Source organism: Lethenteron reissneri, unplaced genomic scaffold (assembly GCF_015708825.2).
Source record: "Lethenteron reissneri isolate LAM-NWPU_2019-01 unplaced genomic scaffold, ASM1570882v1 scaffold_1639, whole genome shotgun sequence".
Classification (NCBI taxonomy): Eukaryota; Metazoa; Chordata; class Hyperoartia; order Petromyzontiformes; family Petromyzontidae; genus Lethenteron; species Lethenteron reissneri.
The window spans coordinates 2,401,251-2,427,482 of NW_026891376.1; the positions used below are offsets into that span (position 1 = coordinate 2,401,251).

The 26,232-nt window shown below is 50.1% G+C and overlaps 1 long non-coding RNA gene and 1 pseudogene across 1 annotated transcript; both read left to right on the plus strand.

The window, feature by feature from the left end:
- The first annotated feature begins 335 nt into the window (after nucleotides 1–335).
- On the plus strand, nucleotides 336–11,380 carry LOC133339018 (uncharacterized). Its single transcript, XR_009754665.1, has 3 exons — nucleotides 336–382; nucleotides 6,804–6,885; nucleotides 11,308–11,380. It is a non-coding gene; the product is annotated as an uncharacterized LOC133339018 (long non-coding RNA).
- LOC133339025 (U2 spliceosomal RNA) lies at nucleotides 5,767–5,875 on the plus strand (annotated as a pseudogene).
- Nucleotides 11,381–26,232: the final 14,852 nt, after the last annotated feature.

The window sequence follows — 26,232 nt, forward strand, 5'->3', positions numbered from 1 at the left end:
GAAGCTTGAAATCTAGAATTGGAATCAGCACCCTGAAATTAGTTTAAAACAGCTGCAAAAGTCCAGGCCAGAATTTTGTTTTGTTGACCAGTGTTATTGATCACGACGTTTCGATCGCCACGCCGCAAGCGACGGTCGTTTGTGTTGCTGGGAATGGAGCCGGTGTGGGCAGTGGAAAAACACCACCCGTACCGTGCCAGGGTCCCCATGGCCTGGCTCGGTTCGGGTGTGGCCAGTGGAAACAATGGGATGCATGTGAGCTGCTCAAGGGCCGAGCCGTGGCATTCTATCTCTGCAGGGCTCAGGAGCTGCTGGAGCGGCTGGTGGATGCCCTGGGAATGGTCACCACCTCCTACTACAGCCGCGCGCTGCTCTACACCACGTGAGTCTCGTGTGAGTCTCGTGTTGGGGGTGCAAGGGGAGCCCACCACGCCTGAGGTCCGCTCTCCCCGGGGGCTTCCTCTTCAAGGAACTCGCGGGTCCTTCCTCGGGAGATCTGGACGCAGGTTCCCGTCATCGGTGAACTCCTCCGGCAGGCGAGGAGGCTGGGTCTGCCGGGTCGCGTGCCCCAAGCAGCTGATGTTTGGACAGATGGAGAGGGGCTAAAATAGACACGCAACAGGCTGTAGAAGAGATGGGCTGATGGCTGAGTGGGTGGGTGAGGTGGCGAGTGGATGGGTGAGTGGGTAGGTGAGAGTGAGTGAGTGGGTGGGTGAGTGAGTGGGTGATGTGGCGAGTGGATGGGTGAGTGGGTAGGTGAGAGTTGGGGAGTGGGTGTGGTGAGTGAGTGAGTGGGTGGGTGAGTGAGTGGGTACAGCAAGGGAAGAGATGGAGCTGATTGCTGAGTGGGTGGGTGAGGTGTGGCGAATGGATGGGTGAGTGGGTAGGTGAGAGTGAGTGAGTGAGTGGGTGTGGTGAGTGAGTGAGTGGGTGAGCGAGTGGTACAGCAAGGGAAGAGATGGAGCTGATGGCTGAATGGGTGGGTGAGGTGTGGTGAGTGGATGGGTGAGTGGGTAGGAGAGAATTGGTGAGTGGGTGTGGTGAGTGAGTGAGTGGGTGGGCGAGTGAGTGGGTACAGCAAGGGAAGAGATGGAGCTGATGGCTGAGTGGGTGGGTGAGGTGTGGCGAGTGGATGGGTGAGTGGGTAGGTGAGAGTGAGTGAGTGGGTGTGGTGAGTGAGTGAGTGGGTGAGCGAGTGGTACAGCAAGGGAAGAGATGGAGCTGATGGCTGAGTGGGTGGGTGAGGTGTGGCGAATGTATGGGTGAGTGGGTAGGTGAGAGTTGGTGAGTGGGTGTGGTGAGTGAGTGAGTGGGTGAGCGAGTGGTACAGCAAGGGAAGAGATGGAGCTGATGGCTGAGTGGGTGGGTGAGGTGTGGCGAATGTATGGGTGAGTGGGTAGGTGAGAGTGAGTGAGTGGGTGTGGTGAGTGAGTGAGTGGGTGGGCGAGTGAGTGGGTACAGCAAGGGAAGAGATGGAGCTGATGGCTGAGTGGGTGGGTGAGGTGTGGCGAATGGGTGGGTGAGTGGGTAGGTGAGAGTGAGTGAGTGGGTGTGGTGAGTGAGTGGGTGTGGTGAGTGAGTGAGTGGGTGGGCGAGTGAGTGGGTACAGCAAGGGAAGAGATGGAGCTGATGGCTGAGTGGGTGGGTGAGGTGTGGCGAGTGGATGGGTGAGTGGGTAGGTGAGAGTGAGTGAGTGGGTGTGGTGAGTGAGTGAGTGGGTGAGCGAGTGGTACAGCAAGGGAAGAGATGGAGCTGATGGCTGAGTGGGTGGGTGAGGTGTGGCGAATGTATGGGTGAGTGGGTAGGTGAGAGTTGGTGAGTGGGTGTGGTGAGTGAGTGGGTGATGTGGCGAGTGGATGGGTGAGTGGGTAGGTGAGAGTGAGTGAGTGGGTGGGTGAGTGAGTGGGTGATGTGGCGAGTGGATGGGTGAGTGGGTAGGTGAGAGTTGGTGAGTGGGTGTGGTGAGTGAGTGGGTGATGTGGCGAGTGGATGGGTGAGTGGGTAGGTGAGAGTGAGTGAGTGGGTGGGTGAGTGAGTGAGTGGGTGGGTGAGGTGTGGCGAATGGATGGGTGAGTGGGTAGGTGAGAGTTGGTGAGTGGGTGGGTGGCACAGCTAGGGAAGAGATGGGCTGATGGCTGAGTGGGTGGGTGAGGTGTGGCGAATGGATGGGTGAGTGGGTAGGTGAAAATTGGTGAGTGGGTGTGGTGAGTGAGTGAGTGGGTGGGCGAGTGAGTGGGTACAGCAAGGGAAGAGATGGAGCTGATGGCTGAGTGGGTGGGTGAGGTGTGGCGAATGGGTGGGTGAGTGGGTAGGTGAGAGTGAGTGAGTGGGTGTGGTGAGTGAGTGAGTGGGTGGGTGAGTGAGTGGGTACAGCAAGGGAAGAGATGGGCTGATGGCTGAGTGGGTGGGTGAGGTGTGGCGAATGGATGGGTGAGTGGGTAGGTGAGAGTGATTGAGTGGGTGTGGTGAGTGAGTGGGTGATGTGGCGAGTGGATGGGTGAGTGGGTAGGTGAGAGTGAGTGAGTGGGTGTGGTGAGTGAGTGGGTGATGTGGCGAGTGGATGGGTGAGTGGGTAGGTGAGAGTGATTGAGTGGGTGTGGTGAGTGAGTGGGTGATGTGGCGAGTGGATGGGTGAGTGGGTAGGTGAGAGTGATTGAGTGGGTGTGGTGAGTGAGTGGGTGATGTGGCGAGTGGATGGGTGAGTGAGTGGGTGGGTGAGTGAGTGAGTGGGTGGGTGAGGTGTGGCGAATGGATGGGTGAGTGGGTAGGTGAGAGTTGGTGAGTGGGTGTGGTGAGTGAGTGAGTGGGTGGGTGAGGTGTGGCGAATGGATGGGTGAGTGCGTAGGTGAGAATTGGTGAGTGGGTGGGTGGCACAGCTAGGGAAGAGATGGGCTGATTGCTGAGTGGGTGGGTGAGGTGTGGCAAATGGATGGGTGAGTGGGTAGGTGAGAGTTGGTGAGTGGGTGTGGTGAGTGAGTGAGTGGGTGGGTGAGTGAGTGGGTACAGCAAGGGAAGAGATGGAGCTGATTGCTGAGTGGGTGGGTGAGGTGTGGCGAATGGATGGGTGAGTGGGTAGGTGAAAATTGGTGAGTGGGTGTGGTGAGTGAGTGGGTGGGTGGGTGAGTGAGTGGGTACAGCAAGGGAAGAGATGGAGCTGATGGCTGAGTGGGTGGGTGAGGTGTGGCGAGTGGATGGGTGAGTGGGTAGGTGAGAGTGAGTGAGTGGGTGTGGTGAGTGAGTGAGTGAGTGGGTGAGCGAGTGGTACAGCAAGGGAAGAGATGGAGCTGATGGCTGAGTGGGTGGGTGAGGTGTGGCGAATGTATGGGTGAGTGGGTAGGTGAGAGTTGGTGAGTGGGTGTGGTGAGTGAGTGAGTGGGTGGGTGAGTGAGTGGGTACAGCAAGGGAAGAGATGGAGCTGATTGCTGAGTGGGTGGGTGAGGTGTGGCGAATGGATGGGTGAGTGGGTAGGTGAAAATTGGTGAGTGGGTGTGGTGAGTGAGTGGGTGGGTGGGTGAGTGAGTGGGTACAGCAAGGGAAGAGATGGAGCTGATGGCTGAGTGGGTGGGTGAGGTGTGGCGAGTGGATGGGTGAGTGGGTAGGTGAGAGTGAGTGAGTGGGTGTGGTGAGTGAGTGAGTGAGTGGGTGAGCGAGTGGTACAGCAAGGGAAGAGATGGAGCTGATGGCTGAGTGGGTGGGTGAGGTGTGGCGAATGTATGGGTGAGTGGGTAGGTGAGAGTTGGTGAGTGGGTGTGGTGAGTGAGTGAATGGGTGGGTGGGTGGCACAGCTAGGGAAGAGATGGAGCTGATGGCTGAGTGGGTGGGTGAGGAGTGGGGAATGGATGGGTGAGTGGGTAGTTGAGAGTTGGTGAGTGGGTGGGTGAGTGAGTGAGTGGGTGGGTGAGTGAGTGGGTACAGCAAGGGAAGAGATGGAGCTGATTGCTGAGTGGGTGGGTGAGGTGTGGCGAATGGATGGGTGAGTGGGTAGGTAAGAGTTAGTGAGTGGGTGTGGTGAGTGAGTGAGTGGGTGAGTGGCACAGCTAGGGAAGAGATGGAGCTGATGCGGTACAGGAGGATGTGGAGCTGAGTGGACTTGCCAATGGCCGTTGCTAGCGGTGTCAAGAACGGCTTCTGTGGAGGAGGAGGCTCGTGAAGGACGCCGCTGATGGGGCAGTTGGAGGCAGTCGCCCTCCACCAACAGCCAAGGGCAGAAGAACGAAGCTCACAACAACGAGTGGAGTAACGGGCAGTTACAACGCAGCGAGTTGGCACAGTAGGGGGCACAGGTGGTAGCATCTGCCGGTCATCTCAGTCAACCCATGGCACCTGCTGGGTCTGTCCCGTGACCTCCTCCTGCACCTAGCCTGGCACAGCAGTCAACCCATGGCACCTGCTGGGTCTGTCCCGTGACTTGCGGCACCTAGCCTGGAACAGTAGGAGGGTACAGCTGGTGGTGCATCTACCGGTCATCTCAGTCAACCCATGGCACCTGCTGGGTCTGTCCCATGACCTCTGGCACCTAGCCTGGCACAGTAGGAGGGTACAGCTGGTGGTGCATCTACCGGTCATCTCAGTCAACCCATGGCATCTGCGTCTGTCCCGTGACCTCCTGCCAGCAGCAAGCTTTCCACGCTTTTTTACATACATAATGCACGGGCATAATATGACTTTGAGACCCCACCTCCTACGCATTCCACAAGTAGTGACTAATCCCATATCTGCATTTCCCATAAATATGCTAAATTCCTCTGTTGATATGCAAATTCCTTTGTCAAGGCGCCCTTCCCCTCTAACCCAGCAGCTTAAATAGACGCTGCCAAGCTTGGTGGTGCTCATTCAGACGCTGTCTTTCCGACAGACCTGTTCTTCACCTGAGGACGGCTGCTTGCGTTGTGGCCGAAACGTCGTGAGAATTGTATTTTTTATGAAGTTTATTTTTATTATTTTATTATTTCCCTTCTACGTGATGACTTTACCGAAAGAACCGAGAAGACTTTCCACACTTCACGCGATAGCCTCGACATGTACCTAGCCTGGCACAAACACCGCGGTGACCTCACTGCCACTTAGTGGCAGAGGTCGCAAACGGGTTTTGATTCCTTACCCGTACCCGTACCCGGCCGCACCAGGGTCGCAAACGGGTACCCGTACCCGTACCCGATACCCGGCTACCCGTACCCGACCGGGTATCGTGTAGGGTACGGGTATCGTGTAGGGTACGGGTATCGGGTACCCGATTGCGACCTCTGGGATGAAGCCATGTTGCAGGCGCGGGTGGGTTGATTCTAGGAACTTGAATTGTGAGAAGAGACAAGGCGTTGGGAAATGAGTGACAAACGGTGACTCACCAGTGACTCACGGCCTACCCGTACCCGGCCCGCACCAGGGTCGCAAACGGCTACCCGTACCCGGCCGGGTACGGGTAGCCGGGTATCGGGTAGGGTACGGGTATCGGGTACCCGGTTGCGACCTCTGCTTAGTGGTGCATGGCGGCTGATGTTGCCATCGTTTCGCAGGGGTGGAGGGAACGTCCGGCCTGCGGGCCATATAAAGCCCCGCGAAATCATTTGGGTCTGGGCCCTGCCAAGGCAACCGCAGGCAGGACTCGAAATTCAATAAATCTAGGAGCAAACCTGGAAAAGCAGTTGCGAGTAGCAGCAACATCTTCTTGGTTCTTTCGGTAAAGTCACGTAGAAGGGAAGTAATAAAATAATAAAAATAAAACATAATAAAATAATTCTCACATTTAATATAAGGTACCACAATGTGGTACGTATCTCGGCCTTTTGGCTAAGATCAAGTGTAGTATTTGTTCTTATCAGTTTAATATCTGATACGTACCACATTGTGGTACCTTATATTAAATGTGAGAATTATTTTATTATGTTTTATTTTTATTATTTTATTACTTCCCTTCTACGTGACTTTACCGAAAGAACCAAGAAGATGAATCCCTGCAGTCACGAAAGCTTTAAATCGAAATTTAGCAGCAACATCATCATCAATACTGGCAAACATCACCCCACGCCTCGCCAAAGAAAAGCAGTTCCAGCCATCACATTAGGGGCGAGTTAATGAAATGTTTGACCAAATATAACAACGGGCTCATTTCTAAATCCTTTATTAAATCCTTTATAATAAGTTCACTTGCTTGCTTGCTTGCGCGCTTACGACCGTGCAAATCTTTCGGTCGTTTTTTAACCCACTTCCCGTGATCCAATCGAGCTGAAATCTTCCACACAGACTCGTTGTGCGTGACAATTTATTTTCGTGAATTTTTTTTCTCCAAAATTTTACACTTTTTAGGAAAAAATAAATTATATTTAATTACCAATTGCTTAATGGTGGCAGGCAATCATCTGACCCATAGGTGGCAGCCATCTCAAGCCAGAGGAGGAGAGGACTCTAGCCGCCACGCATATAAAGGATTTATAGTGAAAAATTTTGTTTTTACGGGTTAATTTTCTAAGTTGATCATTTTGTATGGCCCACGAATGATGTTATAAATATCCAAACGGCCCTTGGCAGATGGGGGCACTGCGCGAACAACACCGGTCCTGGGCCTCCCCTAGGTCGACTCAGCCTCAAATGAGTGCAGTGCATAAACATCGCCACTCGGGAGATAAAGGCGGCCGGGCGTGGTGCTGGCCACCCACCCCCTCGTGTGCCGTGCCGACATTCACAGGTGCTGCTCGCTAACAGCACTTGCCCCTACGGTCTGTGACAGGCTACGCGGGGGATCTTTGTCTTCATGCCCCGAATCGCCCGCTCTCCCCCCCCGTCCCCCACTCCACCCACCTATCCAGGATGGGCATCCCCTGCGGCTTCACGCTCTCCACCTTCCTTGGAAGCATCAGCCTGTTCCTTGCAAGCCTCCTCTACTTGCGGGTAAGTGGGGACCCCCAAAGACTCCCCACACACCCCCCTACCCCCAACCTCCCCCACTGTGTGAGTCCGTGGGTATCTGTGTGAGTATGTGGGTCTCTGTGTGAGTCTGTGGGTCTCTGTGTGAGTCTGTGGGTCTCTGTGTGAGTCTGTGGGTCTCTGTGTGAGTCTATGGGTCTTTGTGTGAGTCTGTGGGTCTCTGTGTGAGTCTATGGGTCTCTGTGTGAGTCTGTGGGTCTCTGTGTGAGTCTGTGGGTCTCTGTGTGAGTCTATGGGTCTTTGTGTGAGTCTGTGGGTCTCTGTGTCAGTCTATGGGTCTCTGTGTGAGTCTGTGGGTCTCTGTGTGAGTCTGTGGGTCTCTGTGTGAGTCTGTGGGTCTCTGTGTGAGTCTGTGGGTCTCTGTGTGAGTCTGTGGGTCTCTGTGTGAGTCTGTGGGTCTCTGTGTGAGTCTATGGGTCTCTGTGTGAGTCTATGGGTCTCTGTGTGAGTCTGTGGGTCTTTGTGTGAGTCTGTGGGTCTCTGTGTGAGTCTATGGGTCTCTGTGTGAGTCTGTGGGTCTCTGTGTGAGTCTGTGGGTCTCTGTGTGAGTCTGTGGGTCTCTGTGTGAGTCTGTGGGTCTCTGTGTGAGTCTATGGGTCTCTGTGTGAGTCTCTGTGTGCGTCTATGGGTCTCTGTGTGAGCCTGTGGGTCTCTATGTGCGTCTATGGGTTTCTGTTTGAGTATGTGGGTCTCTGTGTGAGTCTGTGGGTCTCAGTGTGCGTCTATGGGTCTCTGTGTGAGTCTGTGGGTCTCTACGCGAGTCTGTGGGTATCTGTGTGAGTCTATGGGTATCTGTGTGAGTCTATGGGTATCTGTGTGAGTCTTTGGGTATCTGTGTGAGTCTGTGGGTATCTGTGTGGGTCTATGAGTCACTGTGTGAGTCTGTGGGTCTCTGTGTGAGTCTGTGGGTCTCTGTGTGAGTCTATGGGTCTCTGTGTGAGTCTTTGGGTATCTGTGTGAGTATATGGGTCTCTGTGTGAGTCTGTGGGTATTTTGGTAAGTCTATGGTTCTCTTTGTGAGTTTATATGAGTCTCTGTGTGAGTCTGAGGGTCTCTCTGTGCGAGTCTATTGGTCTCTGTGTGTGAGTCTATGGGTCTCTCTGTGTGAGTCTATGGGTCTCTGTGTGAGTCTATGGGTCTCTGTGTGAGTCTATGGGTCTCTCTGTGTGAGTCTATGGGTCTCTGTGTGAGTCTATGGGTCTCTCTGTGTGAGTCTATGGGCCTCTCTGTGTGAGTCTATGGGTCTCTGTGTGAGTCTATGGGTCTCTGTGTGAGTCTATGGGTCTCTCTGTGTGAGTCTATTGGTCTCTGTCTATGGGTCTCTCTGTGTGAGTCTATGGGTCTCTGTGTGAGTCTATGGGTCTCTGTGTGAGTCTATGGGGTCTCTCTGTGTGAGTCTATGGGTCTCTGTGTGAGTCTATGGGTCCTCTCTGTGTGAGTCTATGGGCCCTCTGTGTGAGTCTATGGGTCTCTGTGTGAGTCTATGGGTCTCTGTGTGAGTCTATGGGGCTCTCTGTGTGAGTCTATGGGTCTCTGTGTGAGTCTATGGGTCTCTGTGTGAGTCTATGGGTCTCTCTGTGTGAGTCTATTGGTCTCTCTGTGTGAGTCTATTGGTCTCTCTGTGTGAGTCTATGGGTCTCTCTGTGTGAGTCTATGGGTCTCTCTGTGTGAGTCTATGGATCTCTCTGTGTGAGTCTATGGGTCCTCTCTGTGTGAGTCTATGGGTCTCTCTGTGCGAGTCTATTGGTCTCTGTGTGTGAGTCTATGGGTCTCTCTGTGTGAGTCTATGGGTCTCTCTGTGTGAGTCTATGGGTCTCTCTGTGTGAGTCTATGGGTCTCTCTGTGTGAGTCTATGGGCCTCTCTGTGTGAGTCTATGGGCCTCTCTGTGTGAGTCTATGGGTCTCTCTGTGTGAGTCTATGGGTCTCTCTGTGTGAGTCTATGGGCCTCTCTGTGTGAGTCTATGGGTCTCTCTGTGTGAGTCTATGGGTCTCTCTGTGTGAGTCTATGGGCCTCTCTGTGTGAGTCTATGGGTCTCTCTGTGTGAGTCTATGGGCCTCTCTGTGTGAGTCTATGGGCCTCTCTGTGTGAGTCTATGGGTCTCTCTGTGTGAGTCTATGGGTCTCTCTGTGTGAGTCTATGGGTCTCTCTGTGTGAGTCTATTGGTCTCTCTGTGTGAGTCTATGGGTCTCTCTGTGTGAGTCTATGGGTCTCTCTGTGTGAGTCTATGGGTCTCTCTGTGTGAGTCTATGGGCCTCTCTGTGTGAGTCTATGGGCCTCTCTGTGTGAGTCTATGAGTCACTGTGTGAGTCTTATGGGTCTCTCTGTGTGAGTCTATGGGTCTCTCTGTGTGAGTCTATGGGTCTCTCTGTGTGAGTCTATGGGTCTCTCTGTGTGAGTCTATGGGTCTCTCTGTGTGAGTCTATGGGTCTCTCTGTGTGAGTCTATGGGTCTCTCTGTGTGAGTCTATTGGTCTCTCTGTGTGAGTCTATGGGTCTCTCTGTGTGAGTCTATGTGTCTCTCTGTGTGAGTCTATGGGTCTCTGTGTGAGTCTATGGGTCTCTCTGTGTGAGTCTATGGGTCTCTGTGTGAGTCTGTGGGTCTCTCTGTGTGAGTCTGTGGGTCTCTCTGTGTGAGTCTGTGGGTCTCTCTGTGTGAGTCTATGGGTCTCTCTGTGTGAGTCTATGGGTCTCTCTGTGTGAGTCTATTGGTCTCTGTGTGTGAGTCTATGGGTCTCTCTGTGTGAGTCTATGGGCCTCTCTGTGTGAGTCTATGGGTCTCTGTGTGAGTCTATGGCCTCTCTGTGTGAGTCTATGGGTCTCTGTGTGAGTCTGTGGGTTTCTGTGTGAGTCTATGGGTCTCTCTGTGTGAGTCTATGGGCCTCTCTGTGTGAGTCTATGGGCCTCTCTGTGTGAGTCTATGGGCCTCTCTGTGTGAGTCTGTGGGCCTCTCTGTGTGAGTCTATGGGCCTCTCTGTGTGAGTCTATGGGTCTCTCTGTGTGAGTCTATGGGCCTCTCGTGTGAGTCTATGGGCCTCTCTGTGTGAGTATATGGGTGTCTCTGTGCAAGTCTATGGGTGTCTGTGTGAGTCTATATGTCTGTGTGAGTCTATGGGTCTCTGTGTGAGTCTATGGGTCTCTCTGTGTGAGTCTATAGGTCTCTCTGTGTGAGTCTATGGTCTCTCTGTGTGAGAGTCTGTGGGTCTCTCTGTGTGATCTGTGGGTCTCTCTGTGTGAGTCTATGGGCCTCCTGTGAGAGTCTATGGCTCTCTGTGTGAGTCTATGGGTCTCTGTGTGTCTATGGGTCTCTGTGTGAGTCTATGGGTCTCTCTGTGTGAGTCTATGGGTCTCTGTGTGAGTCTATGGGTCTCTGTGTGAGTCTATGGGTCTCTGTGTGTGAGTCTATGGGTCTCTGTGTGAGTCTATGGGTCTCTGTGTGAGTCTATGGGTCTCTGTGTGAGTCTATGGGTCTCTGTGTGAGTCTATGGGTCTCTGTGTGAGTCTATGGTCTCTGTGTGAGTCTATGGGTCTCTGTGTGAGTCTATGGGTCTCTGTGTGAGTCTTGGGTCTCTGTGTGAGTCTATGGGTCTCTGTGTGAGTCTATGGGTTCTGGTGAGTCTATGGGTCTCTGTGTGAGTCTATGGGTCTCTGTGTGAGTCTATGGGTCTCTCTGTGTGAGTCTATGGGTCTCTGTGTGAGTCTATGGGTCTCTGTGTGAGTCTATGGGTCTCTGTGTGAGTCTATGGGTCTCTGTGTGAGTCTATGGGCCTCTCGTGTGAGTCTGTGGGTCTCTGTGAGTCTGTGGGTCTCTGTGTGAGTCTATGGGCCTCTCTGTGTGAGTCTGTGGGTCTCTGTGTGTGAGTCTGTGTTTGCATGGATGTTGAACTTCTTCCGCACCACCCTACCTAGCCCACCATGCCGACCGCAGCGCTCCATGTTGACGCTTCATGTTGACACGGCGCGTCGTCGCCAGAGGTCGCAAACGGGTACGGGTAGGGTACGGGTACGGCCGGGTACGGGTAGGGTACGGGTATCGGGTACCCGATTGCGACCTCTGGGATGAAGCCACGTTGCTGGCGCGGGTGGGTTGATTCTAGGAACTTGAATTGTGAGAAGAGACAAGACGTTGGGAAATGAGTGACAAACGGTGACTCACCAGTGACTCACGGCCTACCCGTACCCGGCCGCACCAGGGTCGCAAACAGCTACCCGTACCCGGCCGGGTACGGGTAGCCGAGTATCGGGTAGGGTACGGGTATCGGGTAGGGTACGGTTATCGGGTAGGGTAAGGGTATCGGGTAGAGTACGGTACGGGTAGCCGGGTATCGGGTAGGGTACGGGTATCGGGTACCCGGTTGCGACCTCTGCTCACCCCCACCCCCTTGCAGGCGGCGGTGGCCGGGGAGTCATGGGTCAGCGGACGCGCTCGACCCCGCCACGAACGCCGCGTCGTCGCCGCCTGTTTCATCCACATCCAGCGCCAACTCTCGTCGGTGACGTGGAGGCTCGGGGCCTCCGGCACGGACGATGACACGGCGGCGGCGGCGGCGGTGACACCGGTCGGCGCCTCGGAGCGTACGCCGCTGCTGGCACCGTGAGACCGCACGTCTCCCGGCACGCGTCGGTGGCGCTACCGATGAAACCCGCGGGGTCGTTTTGGTTTTGCGTCGCCACTCGGGAAGTCAACTCTTTGAATGGCGAGGGATTGATAATTGTTTTTTCACCCTTCTATCTGGCAACAAAACTGACACCTTTTTTTTACAAGGAGTCATGTTTGCATAGACCACAATACCTGCAGTCGTAATGCAAACAAAAAACATAACTCTGAAAATTTGTTGCCAGATAGAAGGGTAAAAAACCAATTATCATATTTTTTAATGGAAAATGAGGTTCCAATGGTGGCAAGGGATTCTCATCGTCACCGTTGTCGTCGTCACCGTAGTCACGGTCGTGGCCATCGTTGTTGCGCTGTTTGGTTTTTTTCGGTGAAGTCAGGTAGGTCAAAAAATTCAACGAAAGAAATGAATCTTCTTGGTTCTTTCGGTAAAGTCACGTAGAATGGAAATAATAATAATACGTGACTTTACCGAAAGAACCAAGAAAATGAATCCCTGCAGTCACGAAAGCTTTAAATCGAAAGAAATGAAAACAACTAAATTGAACCGCGACGTTTCGGGGGCAACGCAAGCTTCCGTCCTTCAGTTGTTTTCATTTCATTTATTTTGTTTTATTTTTCACCTACGTGGCGACTTTGCCGAAAACACCAAAGAGTATGAATCCTTGCAGTCACGAAAGCTTCAAATCTAGAATAATTTTCTTGGTTCTTTCGGTAAAGTCACGTAGAAGGGAACTAATAATCCTACATAATGCACGGGCATAATATGACTTTAAAACCCCCCGCCCACCTCCTACGCATTCCACAAGTAGTGACTAATCCCATATCTGCATTTCCCATAAATATGCTAAATTCCTCTTGATATGCAAATTATTTTGTCAAGGCACTCTTCCTTCTCCAACCCAGCTTAAATATACGCTGCCAAGCTTGATGGTGCTCATTCAGACGCTGTCTTTCCGACAGACCTGTTCTTCACCTGAGGACGGCTGCTTGCGTTGTGGCCGAAACGTCGTGAGAATTGTATTTTATTATGTTTATTGTTATTATTTTATTATTTCCCTTCTACGTGACCGCCGCTGCCACTGCCGCTGCAGCCCTCAGATCGGCCTGGTGGCAAAAATAGGCCGAGGAGAGCAACAAAACTCACGCGTCACATTAGACATCACCCCCCCCCCCCTGTATAAAAACCACAAACATAACGGTATTATTGGAACCTCATTTGCCAGTAAAAAATATGATAATTGTTTTTTTACCCTTTTATCTGGCAACAAAACTGACACTTTATTTTACAATGAGTCATGTTTGCATTGACCACAATACCTGCAGCCATAATGCGCCTTTTGGCGTCATCTGGTCCAACCCATGTGAGACCAGGCTCTAAGGAAAGCTGTCTCGGGTGTGGACCAATCAACTTCAAGGACAGTGCACATACATTATCAGAGTTGTGTTTTTTTATTTGCATTCCGACTGCAGGCATTGTGGTCTATGCAAACATGACTCCTCGTAAAAAAGGTGTCAGTTTTGTTGCCAGATAAAAGGGTAAAAAACAATTATCATATTTTTACTGGCAAATGAGGTTCCAATGGTGTCTCCTGCACACCAGGCGAGGGAGCTAACATCTCACCACCTCGGCGCACCATGATGCCCTATTCATCTCGCCCCCTTAAACCTGAGGTCCCATCACTCCCTGATTGGTCTCCCTTACTCCCTAGGCCCCACCCCTTCCGGTTTAGGCTCCACCTCTTCCGGTTTAGGCTCCGCCTCTTCCTCTACATTCCCCGCCCACTTAATCTTTAGGCCCCACTCCTTCCTGATGAGGTGGCACTCGTATTCAACACATTGTCCTGCTGCGGAGGGAGCTGGTAGGAACGTTGTTGGGTTGCTCGGTCAATGGCCTGCAGGGTCAACGGCGGCGTGGTGTATTCCGCAAATATGCCCGACTGTGAGGGCGGGCACAAGCCGGCGTGAGTAGGTGAAACGTTGAGTTTTATAAGGGCACCACGGGGTGACCAGCCCCTCCCCACCCAGCCCCAACCCTCCCTCCCTCCCCACCCAGCCCCTCCCCACCCAGCCCCTCCCCACCCAGCCCCTCCCCACCCTCCCCACCCAGCCCCTCCCCACCCAGCCCCTCCCCACCCTCCCCTCCCCACCCAGCCCCTCCCCACCCTCCCCTCCCCACCCAGCCCCTCCCCACCCAGCCCCTCCCCACCCTCCCCACCCAGCCCCTCCCCACCCAGCCCCTTCCCACCCAGCCCCACCCCTCCCATTTTTGGATGCACGACGGACGGACGGACACAATAATCCCCTGTGGGCTGGTGTAACCAGGAGGTTCCTACCAGTAAAAGTCCTGAACTATAATGCGGCTCACACACACACAGGCACGCACACAAACACAAGGGACACAGCTGGACTGATTTTAATCTTCGTTTTGCTGTTGCATGTAAACCCCCGTTTGTCAATAAATTGTTGGGCGCAGATTTTTGCCCACCGTGTGGTCTTTCCACTTTCGATGTTTTGCTTTCATACTTTTGTAATGTGAGGACATATCCGGGTTGCTGTTGGATCACAACTCATCACGATGATTGGCTCTGCCGGTCCTGGCCCATAGCCAATGGGGGAAAGCCTAGGGGCGTGGCCCTGACGTCATGGGAAGGTGACATCTGTAAGTAGAGGAATGGTTCTGCTGGCTTTAGCCACAGCCAATGGGGAGACGAGTCAGGGGCGTGGTCCCGGGAGCCTACGATGGAGTCTGGAACATTCCATAGAGGCTAACCAGGATTGGTGGAAAGGTACCACGTGACCCGGGTATTAAATAGGGGTGGAGACGAACAACACGTGGTCAGAACTGGAACGAACGGAGGGTGAGGCCACGTGGTCCAGGCTGTACCACGTGGTCCAGGCTGCCCACGTGGTCCAGGCTGCCCACGTGGTCCAGGCTGCCCACGTGGTCCAGGCTGCCCACGTGGTCCAGGCTGCCCACGTGGTCCAGGCTGCCACGTGGTCGAGGCTTGCCACGTGGTCCAGGCTGCCCACGTGGTCCAGGCTGCCACGTGGTCCAGGCAGCCACGTGGCCGCGCGTGTCTCTCTCTCTCCCTCTCACCCTGTCTGTCAGCAGCGTCAAGGAGTAAGATGGGAGTGTTGTGAACGAAAGACAAATAAAGACCGGATTCCAGAAGTCGCTTCCACGACCTACATTACACTTTGATTTCGGGAAGGTAATGCTGTAAGGGAGGACATAAACTGTGTCCATGAAGACCCTGCTGTTGTGGAGTGACTCATGCAGCCAGCTATGGCTACAGAGTTTGGTAGTACATGTTGTTGATGCCATTTATTGTGCAAATTCCGTCACAGTTCCTATGATCACTGTTTCATTGCTTTCATGGCTTTATTTTGGTGATTTTGAAAAGTGTATTGGTTTGGCCATGTTTGTTTGTTGCAGTACAGAGTTAGACTGATGGCCTTAATCTAAGTTGTCTTGTGGTTGTTGTTGTTGTTTGACTTGCATCCCACTGGGATTTTTGCACACAGCGTTGGTGTGTACGGTCTTCTTGGTTCTTTCGGTAAAGTCACGTAGAAGGGAAGTAATAAAATAATAAAAATAAAACATAATAAAACAATTCTCACGACGTTTCGGCCACAACGCAAGCAGCCGTCCTCAGGTGAAAACCAGGTCCGTCGAGGCGACAGAGTCTGAATGAAACAGCACACGAGCTTGGAGCATATATATAAGCTGGGCGCATTGTACGGTGTTTTTTTCTGCAATATTTTGCTGTCTTTTCTTGGATTTTTTGTTTGCACTCAGTCACATATTCACTTTAAGATGTTTTTTGTTCATGTTTTTTGTTTGTTGCGGTTGCACCCGATTCAAGAGCCGAATGGCTCACAGGGCGATACCAAATACATAAACTGTGTCCATGAAGACCCGGAGCTTCAAATGCAGCGACAGGCCAATTCGTTTCCACACAGCGTTGTTTTTACAGCTTTATTTTGGTGATTTTTAAAAGTTCTGGTTTAGCCATGTTTGTTTGTTGTAGTGCAGAGTTAGCCTGATAACTGTAATCTGCATTGTCTTATGGTTGTTATTGTTTGACTTGCATCCCACTGGGATTTTCGCACACCGCGTTGAAATGCGGTCCTTTTTCTGGAAGACTTTGCTGTTTTTTCCAGGATTTTTCTGGTGCGTTGGAGTCACTTGAAGATGTTTCTTATTCATGTTTTTATTTTGTTACGGCTGCACCCGAGTCAAGAGCTGCATGGCTCACAGGGTTATTACCTAATCAATGAAATTAAACTAAACACAGCCGATTAAAAGATCATTCCACTCGACTGATTTGGAGGGAGTTCTCTGCTATCAAACGGGAGATGGTCATAAGCGCGCAGCCCAGGTATGGGAACACCTCCACTCTCTCGACAACTGTTCCATCACTCATGGGCAGTGGAGGAGGGTGGAGGATTTTATGGCGTAAAATGACGAGGTCGGTACTTTGTTTTGGTGGGGCTGTTGGTAAGGCCTCACCTCTTCGTGGCGCGATTCACGTTCAACAGAGTCTCCGTATCCTTCTGAGACTCAATAACATTTAGCAGATCATCATTTCACAGCATCACGACAGCCTTCGTCTCCTGAGTGGCGATGTTTACATACCACTCCAGGAACTCATTTGAGGCTGAGTCGACCTAGGGGAGGCTGTGGACCGGATCGTTACTCGTGTCGACCACGAGTGGGAATTGAACCTGGGTGGCCGGGTTTGTAGCACAATGCGGTCATCTCTACTCGACCACTCTCCATCCCACACACTCACTCACCCACTCACTCACCCACTCACTCACCCACCCACTCGCCCACCCACCCACTCACCCACCCACTCGCCCACCCACTCACCCACTCACTCACTGACCCACTCACCCACTCACTCACTCACCCACTCACCCACTCACCCACCCACTCACCCACCCACTCACTCACTCACCCACCCACCCACTCATCCACTCACCCACCCACCCACCCACTCACCCACCCACTCACTCACTCACCCACCTACCCACCCACTCACTCACCCACTCACCCACCCACCCACTCACCCACTCACTCACTCACTCACCCACCACCCACTCACCCACCCACTCACTCACCCACTCACTCACCCACTCACCCACTCACTCACCCACCACCCACTCACACACTCACTCACCCACTCACTCACTCACTCACCCACCCACCCACCCACCCACCCACCCACTCACCCACCCACTCACCCACCCACTCACCCACCACCCACTCACCCACCCACTCACCCACTCACTCACCCACCCACCCACTCACTCACTCACCCACCCACCCACTCACTCACCCACCCACTCACTCACCCACCCACCCACTCACCCACTCACCCACTCACCCACTCACTCACCCATTCACCCACCCACTCACCCACTCACCCACTCACTCACCCACCCACTCACTCACTCACTCACCCACTCACTCAATCACCCACTCACTCACTCACCCACCCACCCACCCACTCACCCATTCACCCACCCTCCCACTCACCCACTCACTCACCCACTCACCCACTCACCCACCCACCCACTCACCCACCCACTCACCCACCCACTCACCCACCCACTCACCCACCCACTCACCCACCCACTCACCCACCCACTCACCCACCCACTCACCCACCCACTCACTCACCCACTCACTCACCCACTCACTCACCCACCCAGTTATCCACTGTTCCATCTCACTCCCTTCTACCTCGTGGGTGGGGCATTGAGGAGTGGCCGTACCCCCCGGCTCTGTCCAGGAGAGGGCGGTGGTGCAGCATAGTGCAGCGTGCGCTGTTGTGCCCAGGGCGGTCCCCACCTGCGCTGCTCTGCCCGCCTGCGCTGATCTGATGTCAGAATCACATCCCTTTAGATTAAATCCTTTCTATTAAGTTCACTTGCTTGCTTGCTTAGGACCGTGCAAATCTTTCGGTCGTTTTTTAACCCACTTCCCGTGATCCAATCGAGCTGACATTTTGCACACAGACTCGTTGTGGTGTGACAATTTATTCTCGTGAAATTTTTTTTCAATAACTTTACACTTTTTAGGAATTTTTTTTTATATTTAATTACCAATTGCTTAATGGTGGCAGGCAATCATCTGACCCATAGGTGGCAGCCATCTCAAGCCAGAGGACGAGAGGACTCTAGCCGCCACGCATATAAAGGATTTATGGTGAAAAACTTAGTTTTTACGGGTTATACTTGTTAAATCCTTTATATTAAGTTCACTTGCTTGCTTGCGCGCTTACGACCGCGCAAATCTTTCGGTCGTTTTTTAACCCACTTCCCGTGATCCAATCGAACTGACATTTTGCACACAGACTCGTTGTGGTGTGACAATTTATTTTCGTGAAATTTTTTTTCAATAACTTTACACTTTTTAGGATTTTTTTTTTATATTTAATTACCAATTGCTTAATGGTGGCAGGTAATAATCTGACCCATAGGTGGCAGCCATCTCAAGCCAGAGGACGAGAGGACTCTAGCCGCCACGCATATAAAGGATTTATAGTGAAAAACTTTGTTTTTACGGGTTAATTTTTTCCAATTTTTTTGCGGTCCCGTGACTCAAAGCCACCGGGGGAGTTAACCCGGCTCGTTTCGTGGGAGGAGGATCGGATTAAGGTTGTGTAGGCCCCTGGGCTACAGGCACTGTGAGCCCCCCCCCCCCCTTCACCCCACCCCCCCAGTAATATTTTCAAAAGGAAAAAAATTCTTAGTTTTTTTTTCCGGTAAAGTCACGTAGGTTAATAAAAGTAAAATAAAATAAAAATTAAATAAAAATCACGACGTTTCGGAGGCAACACAAGCTTCCGTCTTCAGGTGGAACCGTCACAGCACGATAGCTGTATCAAGTAAAGAGAAATTCCAAGAGACCCGACCTTGTAAATATACTGGTTGAGGGGGGGGGGGGGTGAGCCAGGGTAGGCCCCCTTTATTAAATCCTTTATATTAAGTTCACTTGCTTGCTTGCTTGCGCGCTTACGACCGTGCAAATCTTTCGGGCGTTTTTTAACCCACTTCCCCTGATCCAATCGAGCTGACATTTTGCACGCAGACTCGTTGTGCGAGACAATTAATGTTCGTGAAAATTTTTCCTAAATTTTACACTGTTTAGGGAATTTTTTAAAAAATATTTAATTACCAATTGCTTAATTGTGGCAGACAATCATCTGACCCGTAGGTGGCAGCCATCTCAAGCCAGAAGACGAGAGGACTGTAGCCGCCCGTTTCATGATGACGCAAATGTTGACTAACCACATGGCATGAAATCCCTGCCCTCACGCTGTACAATGGAGACTATTTATAGAGCAGTTACATTGAAGCCGCCAGGTTCTTGAAAGTGGTAAAACGGGTCAACGCTGGTGCCCTCGGGAATATACGGGGCATGTCGAGAGGTGATCTTACATTTTTATTTAAATCCTTTATATAAACTTCACTTGCTTGCTTGCGTGCTTACTCAAGAACAAGTAAACCCGTAAAAACAAAGTTTTTCACTCTAAATCCTTTATATGCGTGGCGGCTAGAGTCCTCTCGTCCTCTGGCTTGAGATGGCTGCCACCTATGGGTCAGACGATTGTCTGCCAGTATTAAGTAATTGGTAATTAAATATTTAATTTGTTTTCCCTAAAAAGTGTAAAATTTTGGAGAAAAAAAATTCACGAACATTAATTGTCTCGCACAACGAGTCTGTGTGCAAAATGTCAGCTCGATTGGATCACGGGAAGTGGGTTAAAAAACGACCGAAAGATTTGCACGGTCGTAAGCAAGCAAGCAAGCACGCAAGCAAGCGAACTTAATATAAAGGATTTAAAAACAGACATGAATAATAAAATGAAACCGATGCCACGCATATAAAGGATTTATAGTGAAAAACTTTGTTTTGACGGGTTAATTTTTATCTCTCTCTCAAATTTAGCATTCTCAGGAAGAACGTCATCAACCAGGTAGGGTGTTGACTGTTATGTTATCCGACTCTCTGTTGTAGTAGTGTGTAGTGTATAGTAGTGTATAGTGTAGTATAGTAGTGTATAGTGTAGTGTAGTAGTGTATTGTAGTGTGTAGTGTAGTAGTGTATAGTGTAGTGTAGTAGTGTATAGTGTAGTAGTGTAGTATAATATAGTGTATAGTGTAGTAGTGTATAGTGTAGTGTAGTAGTGTATAGTGTAGTAGTGTAGCATAATATAGTGTGTAGTGTAGTGGTGTATAGGTAGGGTGTTGACTGTTATGTTATCCGACTCTCTCTGTTGTATTACATTACATTTCTAAGCATACTAGATTTGTGTTTCTATTTCATTTATACCTGACGATGATTGCTTGTGTTGCAATCGAAACGTCGTATGCTAGTATTTAATGTATTACTTTCTCTTTATACGTGACTTTACCGAAAGATACATACTCTTAGTTCTTTCGGTAAAGTCACCATGTAGGTAAAAATGAAATTAAAATTTATAAAAATAAAACAATAAAAATCACGACGTTTCGGAGGCAACACAAGCATCCGTCTTCAGGAGGAACAGTCACAGCACGACTGCTGTATCAAGTAAATGAGAAATTCTAATAAAACAGTCATTGTATATATGATGACGACGATGATACAACACTCGTAGTTGTAGATTTGAAGCTTTCGTGACTGCAAGGATTCATATTCTTAGGTTTTTTTCGGTAAAGTCACCGTGTAGGTAAAAATTTTTAATTAATAAAATAAAAATAAAATAAAAATCACAACGTTTCGGAGGCAACACAAGCTTCCGTCTTCGGTTGATTTTTATTATTTTATTTTTATTAATTTTAATTTCATTTTTTACCTACGTGACTTTACCGAAAGAACAAAGAGTATGCATCCTTGCAGTCACGAAAACTTCAAATCTAGAATTCACCGAAAGAACCAGAGAATATTATTATAAAAAAAAAAAATTCTTTCGACGTGACTTTACCCGGAAGAACCACAGAGAAATTAAATCACTTTTCACTTAATCTCTGGAGAGTCGGGGGTGGTGGTGCTGGTGATGGTGGGAAGGGCACGTGTGGCAGACGCGAGTTTGCCGGTGGTGTAATGTGATAATTATTATTTGCTCAGCTCACGAATGAATCCCTGGGTTGTCCCACGCTAGTAACCTCTTATGAAGCACGGATCTGTGAAGAGTTTGGTTCTGTGCCCAGGAGAGTTGGTGGTGTGGAAGGGGGTCTTGGCTTCGATTTTCTCCCTGTAGCCACTCCAAAACCTTGCCTAGAGGTGATCGCGAACGGCCAAAGGGGGTTCGGTTTTTTAAAAGAAATTCTCGTTTGGTTGTTGGTTGGACTTCAAGGCGATGTGGAATTTTTTGCCGGCTCGGTGGTAAATGTAGCACTGCTTTTTTTAGGTTCGGATCAAGCCGGGGGGGTAAGGGGTGGTGGGGATTTCAAAGACATGGGAGTACGACGTAGAGACGCGGAGAGGCACATGCACACACGCAGATACACTTACATACACACACATACACACATACACACAGATACACTTACACACACACACACGTACACACACAGATACACTTACATACACACGCAGATACACTTACATACACGCAGATACACTTTCATACACACAGATACACTTTCATACACACAGATACACTTACACACACAGATACACTTACATACACATACACACACATACACACAGATACACTTACACACATACACACACATACACACAGATACACTTACACACACATACACACACATACACACAGATACACTTACATACACACAGATACACTTACATACACACAGATACACTTTCATACACACAGATACACTTACACACACAGATACACTTACATACACACAGACACACTTACATACACACAGATACACTTACATACACACAGATACACTTACATACACACAGACACACTTACATACACACAGACACACTTACATACACACACAGATACACATACACACACACCTATAGATACACTTACATACACACACAGATACACTTACACACACACACAGATACACTTACACACACACAGTTACACTTACACACACACAGATACACTTACATACACACAGATACACTTACATACACACACATACACTTACATACACACACAGATACACTTACACAGATACACTTACACACACACACAGATACACTTACACACACACAGACACACATACACACACAGATACACATACACACACACACAGATACACTTACATACACACACAGATACACTTACACACACACACAGATACACTTACACACACACAGATACACTTACATACACACAGATACACTTACACACAGATACACTTACATACACACAGATACACTTACATACACACAGATACACTTACATACACACAGATACACTTATATACACACAGATACACTTACATACACACACAGATACACTTACATACACACAGATACACTTACACACACACACAGATACACTTACACACAGATACACTTACATACACACAGATACACTTACATACACACACATACACTTACATACACACAGATACACTTACATACACACAGATACACTTACATACACACACAGATACACTTACATACACACACAGATACACTTACACAGATACACTTACATACACACACAGTTACACACATACACACACATACACACACATACACTTACATACACACAGATTCACTTACATACACACAGATACACTTACATACACACAGATACACTTACATACACACAGATACACTTACATACACACAGATACACACACATACACACAGATACACTTACATACACACAGATACACTTACATACACACAGATACACACATACACTTACATACACACATACACACAGATACACTTACATACACACAGATACACTTACATACACACAGATACACACACACACTTACATACACACATACACACACACACACTTACATACACACACATACACTTACATACACACAGTTACACTTACATACACACAGATACACTTACATACACACAGATACACTTACATACACACGCAGATACACTTACATATACATACAGACAGATACACATACACACAGATACACTTACATACACACAGATACACTTACATACACACAGATACAGATACACACATACACACACATACACACACATACACACACAGATACACTTACATACACACACAGATACACCTACATACACACACAGATACACTTACATACACACAGATACACTTACATACACACAGAAACACTTACATACACACACATACACACAGATACACTTACATACACACGGATACACTTACATACACACATACACACTTACATACACACATACACACTTACATACAGATACACTTACATACACACAGAAACACTTACATACACATACACACAGATACACACATACACACACAGATACACTTACATACACACAGATACACTTACATACACACAGATACACTTACATACACACACAGATACACTTACATACACACACAGATACACTTACATACACACGGATTCACTTAAATACACACAGATACACTTACATACACACAGATACACACACATACACATACACACACAGATACACTTACATACATACAGATACACTTACATACACACAGATACACTTACATACACATACACACACATACACACAGATACACTTACATACACACATACACGCATATACACTTACATACACACAGATACACTTACATACACACATACACGCAGATACACATACACACATACACACTTACATACACACAGAAACACTTACATACACATACACACAGATACACACATACACACACAGATACACTTACATACACACGGATTCACTTACATACACACATACACACTTACATACACACAGATACACACAGATACACTTACATACACACACAGAGACTTACATACACACAGCTACACTTACATGCACACACACACACAACAACAACAACAACCGCCATTGCCACTAAGTGGCGGTGACGTCACCACGACGCTTGTGCCAGGCCATGTGCACCTTGAGGCTATCACGTGAAGTGTCGAACGCCCGCTGGCAGGAGGTCACGGGGCAGACCCAGCAGGTGCCACGGGTCGACTGCCTGTCAACCCATGCGGTTTACCCCGTATTCTTGTACAAGGAAATTGAGTCCCATTGGTACATCATTTGCCAGTAAAAACTTATGATAATTGGTTTTTTATCCTTTTATCTGGCAAACAAAACTGACACCTTTTTTAACGAGGAGTCATGTTTGCATGGACCACAATACCTGCAGTCGTAATGCAAAAAAAAACACAACTCTGATCATGTATGCACTGTCCAGATGACGCCTTTTGGAGTCATCTGGTCCAACCCATGTGAGACGAGGCTCATGGCGTCTCTATTTTTTACTTTTCGCGGTCGGAGGAAAAGGAATTTGTGGAGGCTTTTCGTGAATTTCTAAGGAAGCCGGGGGGAGGGGGGGTCTGCTTGGGGGGGAGGTGGGGGAGTAAAACAGTTAACTTTCGCGGTTACTGTGCGGTGGCGAGGAGATGTTGACTACCTCGCCTGGTACGCAGGAGGTCGTGGGTTCGATCTCTCTCTCATCATCATCACGGTGTCTGGGAGATATTGACTACCTCGCCTGGTACGCAGGAGGTCGTGGGTTCGATCTCTCTCTCATCATCATTACGGTGGCTAGGAGATGTTGACTACCTCGCCTGGTACACAGGAGGTCGTGGGTTCGATCTCTCTCATCATCATCACGGTGGCTGGGAGATGTTGACTACCTCGCCCGGTACACAGGAGGTCGTGGGTTCGATCTTTCTCTCATCATCATCACGGTGGCTGGAAGATGTTGACTACCTCGCCTGGTACGCAGGAGGTCGTGGGTTCGATCTCTCTCTCATCATCATCACGGTGGCTGGGAGATGTTGACTACCTCGCCTGGTACACAGGAGGTCGTGGGTTCGATCTCTCTCTCATCATCATCACGGTGGCTGGGAGATGTTGACTACCTCGCCTGGTACGCAGGAGGTCGTGGGTTCGATCCCAACCCAAACGATGTCTGCTGTTGCTGCTGTATATTTGGAGTCTGCGTCTCTCTCTCTCATCATCATCACGGTGTCTGGGAGATGTTGACTACCTCGCCTTGTACACAGGGGGTCGTGGGTTCGATCTCTCTCATCATCATCACGGTGGCGAGGAGATGTTGACTACCTCGCCTGGTACGCAGGATGTCGTGGGTTCGATCTCTCTCTCATCATCATCACGGTGGCGAGGAGATGTTGACTACCTCGCCTGGTACGCAGGATGTCGTGGGTTCGATCTCTCTCTCATCATCATCACGGTGGCTGGGAGATGTTGACTACCTCGCCTGGTACGCAGGAGGTCGTCGGTTCTATCCCAACCCTGACGATGCCTGCTGCTGCTGCTATAGATTTGGGGTCTGCGTCTCTCTCTCTCTGTCATCATCATCGTCACGGTGGCTAGGAGATGTTGACTACCTCGCCTGGTACACAGGAGGTCGTGGGTTCAATCCTAACCCTGACGACGCCTGCTGCTGTAGATTTAGGGTCTGCGTCTCTCTCTCTCTCTCTGTCATCATCATCGTCACGGTGGCTATGAGATGTTGACGAACTCGCCTGGTACACAGGAGGTCGTGGGTTCGATCCCAACCCTGACGACGCCTGCTGCTGTATATTTGGAGTCTGCGTCTCTCTCATCATCATCATCACGGTGGCTAGGAGATGTTAACTACCTCGCTGGGTGGGGAGGGTGGGGCTGGGTGGGGAGGGGAGGGTGGGGAGGGGCTGAGTGGGGAGGGGCTGGGTGGGGAGGGTGGGGCTGGGTGGGGAGGGTGGGGCTGGGTAGGGAGGGTGGGGCTGGGTGGGGAGGGGCTGGGTGGGGCTGGGTGGGGAGGGTCGGGTGGGGCTGGGTGGGGAGGTGGTGACGTCACCACGACCCTTGTGCCAGGCCATGTGCACCTTGAGTCCACGTGAAGTGTCGAACGCCCGCTGGCAAGAGGTCACGGGGCAGACCCAGCAGGTGCCACGGGTCGACTGACACGCACACACACTGACACACACACTGACACACACGCAGTGACACAGTCACACACGCACACACACACTGACACACACACTGACACACACACAGTGACACAATCACACACGTACACACACACTGACACACACACAGTGACACAATCACTGACACACACACTGACACACACACAGTGACACAGTCACACACACACTGACACACACACTGACACACACACAGTGACACAATCACACACGCACACACACACTGACACACACACAGTGACACAATCACTGACACACACATTGACACACACACAGTGACACAATCACACACGCACACACACACTGACACACATACAGTGACACAATCACTGACACACACACTGATACACACACAGTGACACAATCACTGACACACACACTGACACACACACAGTGACACAATCACACAGGCACACACACACTGACACACACACTGACACACACACAGTGACACACACAGTGACACCCACCCACCTTGTCACCCACCCACGTCGCATCCCCAGCGTGTGCCCGACTTCGTCTAAAATGAAATCTGCGCACCACTTTAATTACGATCATCGGTTTACCTCTTTATTGATTT